At 34.7% G+C, this 9,595-nt stretch overlaps 1 protein-coding gene across 1 annotated transcript in view; it reads left to right on the top strand.

The window, feature by feature from the left end:
• Positions 1 to 306: 306 nt before the first annotated feature.
• The window catches only part of LOC131436771 (phospholipase B1, membrane-associated-like), a 56,038-nt gene continuing 46,749 nt past the window's right edge, over positions 307 to 9,595 (top strand). The window contains exon 1 of the mRNA XM_058605674.1: positions 307 to 777. The gene's annotated coding sequence lies outside the window, so the exon portion shown is untranslated. The remainder of the gene's footprint in view (positions 778 to 9,595) is intronic.

Here is a 9,595-nt window from a genome sequence, read left to right as displayed (position 1 = left end):
CCTGCCACTGAACCATAGACCAGCTGAGTTCAATCGTCACTTGCCTAGGTCAGGTGAGCTGACGATCGAACCTTTCGCTTTTATTTCCACTAGCCCAGCAGCCAGCTCAGCCAGCAAACCACCCACCGTAACTGGGTTGGCAGGAAAGGTGGAAATGCGCTGCTACCCGTTGCAGATCGTGGCTACCACGTTGCGAGAGCTTCCACCCATTGAGTTGCATCAGCTGGTAGATCATTAACGACCATATCACGGTACTTTGGTGGTGCGGGTTGTTCTCAGAACAAATCAAACTTTGCTACCGGTTAGTTCAGTTCGGAGTCTGCTGCAGATCATACACGAATTCTTCTAGTGGTTCTTGTAGGTCGTGCTGAATGTTTTGGTCTCATTACTGGGATGTTTCAAATGTTTCTTTAATGAAGTAATAATGTGTAAACATATGCATTTTTCAAAATGTGTGGTAACTAATTAACTCATTGCAACGAGAATCTAATTAACACTTTCAAGTGATTTGATATTTATTACAACAACAAAAAAACCAGTAGTGTTAGGGTGAAAAAAAAACTTGACCGACATGGTTTCTTAGTGGCACAGGGTCTTGAAATTGCATCGTGCATGTGACAGTTTTAGAGTGATCGGTTTGCCGTGCGGCGATATAAAATAGCTACCATGTTACAGAACAAGTTCAATGTGCATCAGTTCAAAATCAATGTCAGCCAGTCAGTTAGTCAGTCCGAGTGCCTGAGGAAGGAAAAGTGATCAAAAGCGTACCATTGACAGGTGATTTATAGGTGGTCAAGTGTTTGTTTCAGTTTCATGTTTTCGGTGTGAATAATCGAATTTTACGGATGGATTAACTTTTCACAGAATTATGATGTTAATGGACAATTTCGAGCTTGAAAGAGGAAGGTGAACTATAGGTTTGAAGTTATTTCAATTCAAATTTGAATGTATTCATTTTTTGTTGCTTTAAAAGTGTATTAAAAGCCAAATCAAGTTGAGCATTTTCAGAAAAAAAAAAACAAGTATCAAGTCTGTAGTATTCACTCATTTCGATTAAGATGAACTTTGCACGCGTTCGCGTTATTCCAGGTTGACGGTTCAACGCACAGGGCGCTGGTCTTACAACGTAGTTGGTCATATGTTCGAGTCCCCGACCTGGAGGAATTCCTAGTGTAATCGTAATATTTGGGGTAATGTGTTATAATATGTCCTCCCCCTTAAGGGGCGGGTAGGGTCTAACACTTTTGAAAAATCATTTCTTATTTTCTTTATATTGTCTTATAGTAAAACATTTCAACAATATTCTGTGAAATTTTCAAGCCTATTGGAACGAATCAGAATCAGAACAAATTGGCTCAAATGGCACGTTCCCCTTGATATTTGGAGATTTGTGAATTTTCTTCAAATTTTGCACACAATTTCTACATATAAAAAACCAAACCCCAAAGTTTTCCTTTCGTTGTTTGTTACTTTGGAGAGGTTTTACAGCTTCACTTTAAACAACCACAAAAAATTAAAAAAATTTAAAAAAAATCAAACAGAAACGTTGGGGTCTAGAAAAACATCTACTCTATCTATGTTGCTTTGATTTGTTGACTTCTTATCAGTCTGCGCTGAGATACAGTGGTCACCGCAATCATGATTTTTAGGAAGCGTCCTCAAAAATACCTCTTCACCGACTTATTTCTCAATATTTTTCCACACGGAAAGACCGAAATTAGCATTTTGGCGAAAAAATTAGTTGATTTTCTGATTTTAGTTAGTTATTTTTTGAGACAACTAAAAAAATCTTACTTTTGCTAATTTAGATTTTTTAATTCTAATTCTCTTAATAATAATAAAATATTTGTTGAAATGGCTATTTTTTTTAGTTGAATTCACCAATTAAACGTGCTGTCATTTCTTAGCTAAGGCACGCTTCAAATCCATTCAACTAATTTTTTAGTTGAATTAGAGAAATAGACGTTGTTTTCAACCAACATAAATGGTTGAATTGGTTTCTGCAATTAGCAGCTATATGGCGCTCGTTAACACCGTAATGACTACTAGCCACTAGATGGCACACTACTACCGAAAAAAATTTCAGTCGCGGTTATCTTTTCTATATTTGCAGGTATAAATACGATGTTGTATTGGACATAAGCGAAACATAAACTTCTTTTTGAAAAATTTTACTTCTAAATCGCTGTTTTCTTCATTCGACTTCGCGAAATCGACTCTCTCACTGAAAACTTTGAGCACTCGGAAAACAAAAACCGAATACAAGTAGTACACCGGACGGCGTGTACAATTAGAGTGCAACATTCGAAACTCACTTCACTGTTTCGCGTAAAAACATTATTACCCACAATCGCTTCAACTGCGCACAAATTCTGAATAAATACACTTTCCACTACCAGTTTACGTCATTTTTACATATCGGTTTAGAAATTCATATAGCGATATATCGTAACACATGCGAAAAACATCTAAACAATTTGCGAGCAGTTTCAACAAGACTGTCCCTTTTAGCTTTTTAATGGATTGTTTTGCTTTGACACTGCTGTCCTTCAGTAATGACGGTGATAGATAAGTAGAATCAAAGTTTCTGATTTTAATAACGAAATTAGTTGTCAATGAGAATTTCGTGTTGGATTGAAATATTGCTGGTTTGTGTCCAGAATATTCGCCAACTAAACACATTCTCTAAAAATAAGAGTTTTTTTCAGCACAGTAAATTCTAAATTTTAACTAATTTTATAGTTATTTTGGAAATTTTGTTGTTAAAATCAACTAATTCAAAAACAGTAATACGAATTAGGCGCAGAGCTAATTTCGGTCGTTCCGTGCATGAAAAAATTACAAAATGTTGTTCGAGTGGTGCTTTTTATCATGCAAAACATTTGAATTTATTTTGTTGAACAATAGTTCTGGAAAAAACTTGCAAAAATAATGATCTTTTTAATTGTGACCCTAGCACCCCCCCCCCCCCTTCCTTAAGAAAACATTGAGATATTTCTAAATGTACAGATATAGGGGTAAGTGTGTCAAAGCGCCCATGCTGGACAAAACGCCACCCTCCCTTTTTATGTATTAAAGACTTTTCTACACAAAAGTTTTATCACTAACAGTATCTTTTTCCAAGATCTTTCTGCTAAGCAAGTTCGGCAGTTGTCGTTTGCTGGAAAATATGAAAAAACTGAAAATATCATTCATTAGGTAGCTTGTGCTTCGACTAAACAAGAATTTTAACCGTGTAAAACGTCTAATGGTCGGTTGCTACTTAGTAATTAACTTTCAGTAGTGCTAATGTCTCTATTTATAGTAAAGCTATTTCTCTGATATACGAACTTTTTCATAACAATCGCTCTATGGACATTATGCCCCACCTTCGATTAAACAGTATGCATCGAGTTAAAATATTGTTTTGAAGGTTTATAATGTTTTTTGAAACAAAATGTATTTTGAAAGGATCTAAATTTGTTGAAGAATATCTTCTTTATCTGCTTTTCTTCTACACCGACATTTCAAGGGACATATTCCATTCGTTGTGAGGCATATTATACGGTTGCTGGGGAATTAAGCCTACGGCAAGCGAAAATACTGAGAATGTGGCCGTTTTGTAAAATGTGTTCATATCAATCAATTCTCATCATTTCTATCGGAATTATTGAAAATTATGTTCCTCAGGTGTATTGCAAATAAATATCTACTTCCTCGCCTACTTTGTTTCTCTGGATTTTTATAAATAGAGACATTCGCATTGCTAAAAGTTAATTACTAAGTAGCAACCGACCATTACACGTTTTACACGGTTAAAATGCTTGTTTAGTAGAAGAAAAACATTACATCGATAAGCTGCCTAATGATATTTTCAGTTTTTGCATATTTTCCTGCAAACGACAACTGTCAAACTTGCATAGCAGAAAGATCTTACGAAAAGATAGTGTTAGTGATAAAACTTTTGCGTAGAAATGGAAGAGGGGCGTTTTGGCCAGCAGGGGCGCTTTAGAACACTTTTTCGCGCGCGCGCGCGTGTGTGTGTGTGTGTGTGTGTGTGTGTGTGTGTGTGTGTGTGTGTGTGTGTGTGTGCGTGTGTTATTGGAAGTGTGAGTTACTTTTTTTGCACTCACTTTTCTCGGAGATGGCTGAAACGATTTCCACAAACTTAGATTCAAATGAAAGGTTTTGTGATCCCATACAAAATTCATGAATAATATTCCCTTTTCAATGATGGTATAACATTTTTATTAGACTTTACCCTATATTTTCGGATCCGGAGGTCGGATCCGGATAAAATTCAGGTATTTAGTATGAGACCTAAAGACCTTTCATTTGAATCTAAGTTTGATAGAACACATATTTTTATTTTGTTGCACATTTTACCCCATAACTCTGGAACCGAAAGTTAGATCAAAATGAAATTCAAAAATTTAGTATGGAACATGAACAGCTTTCATTTGAATCTAAGTTTAGGAAAATTTCAGCCATCTGCAAAATAAGTTAGTGCACTTATTTTTACAATTTTTGCACATTTTACTACAAAACTCCGCAACCGGAAATCAGATCCAAATGAAATTCAGGAGTTTCATAAGGGATCTAAACAGCTTTCATTTGAATCTAAGTTAGTAAAAATCGGTTCAGCTATCTCCGTAAAAAGGTGGTGCACCTATTTTCATAATTTTTGCACATTTTACCCTATAATTCCGGAACTGGAAGTTGGATCCAAATAATATTCCGGAATATTGTATGGGACCACAAGACCTTTCATTTGAATCTAAGTTTGTGAAAATCGGTTTAGCCATCTCCGAGAAAAATTAGTGCAAAAAAACGTTACATACATACATTCACACACAGACATTTTGCGTACTCGACGAGCTGAGTCGAATGGTATATATACACTCGGTTCAAAAGTCGGTTTTCACAATGATCGCATAATCTTTCTATATGAGAATGTCAAAAATAGGGATGCTACTTTTATTTTATGGCCATGTAATCACTGTGAAAACCGATTTTCGAACTAAGATTCGAAGAGCCGAGTGCCTTACACCCTTTGACTCAGTTCGTCAAGATTAAAAAACTTGTGTGTGGGTTTCTGTGTTTGGATGTGTGATTTTCTCGGGAATGGCGGGACCGATTTTCACAAACTTATACTCAATTGAATGGTCCCGTTTTTAAATTTTATCATTCAGTTCCTGGAAGTGACGACGGAATTCCGATAGGGTGGGGGAAATTCCGAACGTAACAAGATAAAATGGTAACCAAAATGTATAGAAAATGTTTAAAAATAGTTTTTTTTAATAGACTGCTTGATTAATTTTCACAAGCTCAGATTCAAATGATTACTTGGCATTGACCTTTATGTAGATCCGACTCCTGGTTCTGAAATAAAGGGGTAAAATGTGTAAAAAAAAGATGTACTCGATTTTCCCAGAAACTGCTAGACTACTTTTCATATTATTAGACTCGTGTGATAGGTGTTACAACCCAATTGAAAGCTATTAAATTTTATCCAGATACGACTTCCGGTTCCAGAATTGCGGACTTTTAAGAAGAAAATAATCAATTTGAAGAGTGTGTTTCTGTAAATGACGCTGAAAAATCGAGCAAAATATTTTCAATTAACCACTCAACTTCAATTATTGAGTTTATAAGGTTTAGTTAATTCATGGTAAAACAATGATTTCGTGTTCACCGAACCTCAGTTCCCGGTTCGGGAGGTATTGGAAAAAGTGATCAAAAACTCACTAAAAAGAACTCAATTCATTTTTTTACAGAAAGCTGAACCGATTTTTACAAACTTTTTTGGTTTCATAGGTAATCATTGAGTTTTCGAATCCGACTTCCGGTTTTCGGCTCCGGAATTAAAAAGTGAAGTCTGTTCAAAAATTCAACCCGTCATTTAGAGCGTCCATGTAGAAAACGAATTTTATTCCTAATTGTGCTAGCCGATTCGACCTTATACTCGTTCCCAGTTTGTAGTCAAACAAATTTCCTTGCTTTTATTCAAAAGTTAAAGATAGATTTGTTTAAATCCTACAGAAAGAGAAATACATCATTATACCAATAAGTGAAATGAAACAGTTTTTTTAAGTTTGTTTTAGAATTCTAATTCTACTTTTTCTCAGACTGCATTTTTGTACAGTTAACAGTCTTCGAGTTACAACGTTAATTAAACTACATTAGCCCTATTTGAAAACCAATTTTGAGTCGAATTGGTTTCATTCTACTTTCAAAACAAACGATGTGTCATATTTCACCTTTGTGTAAAGTTTCGTTTAAATCTAAGCTATTCTATCCTGATTTTGTCACCTTTTCCGGTGATAATTTCTGAACTTGCCACCTTCATTACAGCGAACATTGCTATTTTCAAATCACCAAAGAGATTAGTCAGAATTGAACGAATGTCGTATGGAGTTAATTTAATTTACTAACACACGTTTCGAAACTGACTCCTCATTCCGATATGTCCATAAAAGTTCGTGATCAGGGGCACCATTGACCTGAGATGTGGGAGTTGAAGGTACGCCACGTAAGTCCCAAGCACCGGACATGCTTTAGTCCATTCTCATGACAACCATGATGAGTTTTGCCCTTTCGATAACTAGGATCATTTGGTCTACTTTGTAGCCCTGATTTTTAAAGGGCAATTATAATAAAGATTAAGGTATAAGACTTAATGTCTTTGGGTCGCAAGTGACACTAAGCTGAAGAAGTTGTAGTAGGTAGTTCACATACTATTCGCCCTTTCAGTTTATATCTAGATGTTGTCAGTTATTCAACTGATGAAATTAGTTTAATTCAATGATCAAACATATACTGGAAGTGACGAAAAAATCATTAGCTCCTAGGTCACCACGCAATTCCGTATCATGGACTGCTGAAGTGGATAAAATATCAACAACAGCCGATTTTTTTAGAACTCTGCCCTTATGCTCAATTCGAATGTGTATTTCAGATCGCAGTTATACGATTGCTCAGCAAATATTTGAATTAGTATCTAACATTTATTGAGTAATATTTTTTCGGGAATGATATGAGAATTAATCAGGCTCCCAATCTGAAAGGAAAAGTTTCAGAAATTAACATAAGAAATAAAGGAAAAACCAGGATATAGTTAAATCGATTTAGATAAAACCTTGCACACGTCTCCAGTTTGGTAAATTATTTATTTTACACGAATCGACAGACCAATTCGACTCATTAGTTATGTTAAAAAGAGTGAATTTATTTTCCGCATGCTATCCTTAAATCATTGAAACTTGGAAACTGGTAATTTCACCAAGACAGTATCTAAGAAGAAGCTGTATAAAAGTAAATGGGAACTGTTATGCATGTATCGCTTTTTGGTCAACTACTAACTATGACTTGGAACACCAACTTGAATTACTCAATGCATAAATTTTCGACTGAAAAGCAAGATTGAATTCATTCATTTGTTGCTAACAAAAGCTTTGTCTGTGCGTGTTTCCGAAGTTGCTTTGCTGTGACGACATACATGCATGCGGAATAAGCTCTAATTCAATGGGAACTAGACCGAGTGGAATGATGAAAGCGAGCATGACTCCTGTATGTTACTTGGCTTGCTGAAGAACATATGTTTCACGAACACTAAAATTCTGAGTTTGTCCCACTAGGTTCTACCTTATTGTGTCCAATCTATTGTGATCAACCCTTTTTTCATCTGTTTGTTGATTCCGTCAAGACTATTAAAAGTTAAAGGAAGAAAATTATTGCTTGCTAATGTCGAATGCTTTAAGGATGGTTCGGTATACAAATTAATATTCCACAGCATTTTTATTAAAACAATATTTGATGACTAACGTCTACAAAATAACAATCACAAGGCAAAGTCCGCTGGTTGTCCGTTTCGCCAGACTTTGTTCATATTCTTGAGCCTGATTCACGTGCTCGAGAGTGTGTTATTTAATATTTACTATTTGTGGTGTAAACTCATTATTTATCCTTCAACTTAGACACTCCATGGATCGGTATAAAGATAGTGGAAACACGGGAAGACACACGGTTGTTAACAATGCTCTTGTTTGACAAACGAATATATTGTGTTCAAACTTTTGTTTTCTGTGCTTTGCTCCATAAGAGGCAAATACAATTGTAGCATGATCAGAGAACTAACATTTTTCAGACTAAATGACAGAACCACCTTGAATGCTTTTTTGAGTGGTAGAACTGAATTTTGTACAATTAATGAAATACCTCTTTCGATGAGAATATTTGCCATCGGTAAAGGAAAGCCAGGGTACTACATTCCAATGCAAAACTTCACATTATGTTTCGACATAAGCCTTCTCGTAACTGTACAGGACTATTGCATGACCACGGCTATGATCCTTGGGACGCTAAGAATTCTTCCAAATTAAAACTCGAACATATGACATCTGACATGTTAGATAAGCGTTTTGTACTCTGAACCGTCTACTCTGAGTATCGCTGGTGTAATCCTTAAATGAAATGAGTTAAGATGTATTTTGTGGTTAATCAGCTAAATGATTGAAACCAACTCTTTACTCTTTACTCTTTACTCTTTACTCTTTACTCTTTACTCTTTACTCTTTACTCTTTACTCTTTACTCTTTACTCTTTACTCTTTACTCTTTACTCTTTACTCTTTACTCTTTACTCTTTACTCTTTACTCTTTACTCTTTACTCTTTACTCTTTACTCTTTACTCTTTACTCTTTACTCTTTACTCTTTACTCTTTACTCTTTACTCTTTACTCTTTACTCTTAACTCTTTACTCTTTACTCTTTACTCTTTACTCTTTACTCTTTACTCTTTACTCTTTACTCTTTACTCTTTACTCTTTACTCTTTACTCTTTACTCTTTACTCTTTACTCTTTACTCTTTACTCTTTACTCTTTACTCTTTACTCTTTACTCTTTACTCTTTACTCTTTACTCTTTACTCTTTACTCTTTACTCTTTACTCTTTACTCTTTACTCTTTACTCTTTACTCTTTACTCTTTACTCTTTACTCTTTACTCTTTACTCTTTACTCTTTACTCTTTACTCTTTACTCTTTACTCTTTACTCTTTACTCTTTACTCTTTACTCTTTACTCTTTACTCTTTACTCTTTACTCTTTACTCTTTACTCTTTACTCTTTACTCTTTACTCTTTACTCTTTACTCTTTACTCTTTACTCTTTACTCTTTACTCTTTACTCTTTACTCTTTACTCTTTACTCTTTACTCTTTACTCTTTACTCTTTACTCTTTACTCTTTACTCTTTACTCTTTACTCTTTACTCTTTACTCTTTACTCTTTACTCTTTACTCTTTACTCTTTACTCTTTACTCTTTACTCTTTACTCTTTACTCTTTACTCTTTACTCTTTACTCTTTACTCTTTACTCTTTACTCTTTACTCTTTACTCTTTACTCTTTACTCTTTACTCTTTACTCTTTACTCTTTACTCTTTACTCTTTACTCTTTACTCTTTACTCTTTACTCTTTACTCTTTACTCTTTACTCTTTACTCTTTACTCTTTACTCTTTACTCTTTACTCTTTACTCTTTACTCTTTACTCTTTACTCTTTACTCTTTACTCTTTACTCTTTACTCTTTACTCTTTACTCTTTACTCTTTACTC

This window comes from Malaya genurostris, chromosome 3 (assembly GCF_030247185.1).
Source record: "Malaya genurostris strain Urasoe2022 chromosome 3, Malgen_1.1, whole genome shotgun sequence".
Lineage (NCBI taxonomy): Eukaryota > Metazoa > Arthropoda > Insecta > Diptera > Culicidae > Malaya > Malaya genurostris.
The sequence above is the reverse complement of the archived record's forward strand: the minus strand, read 5'-3'. Positions and strand labels throughout refer to the sequence as shown.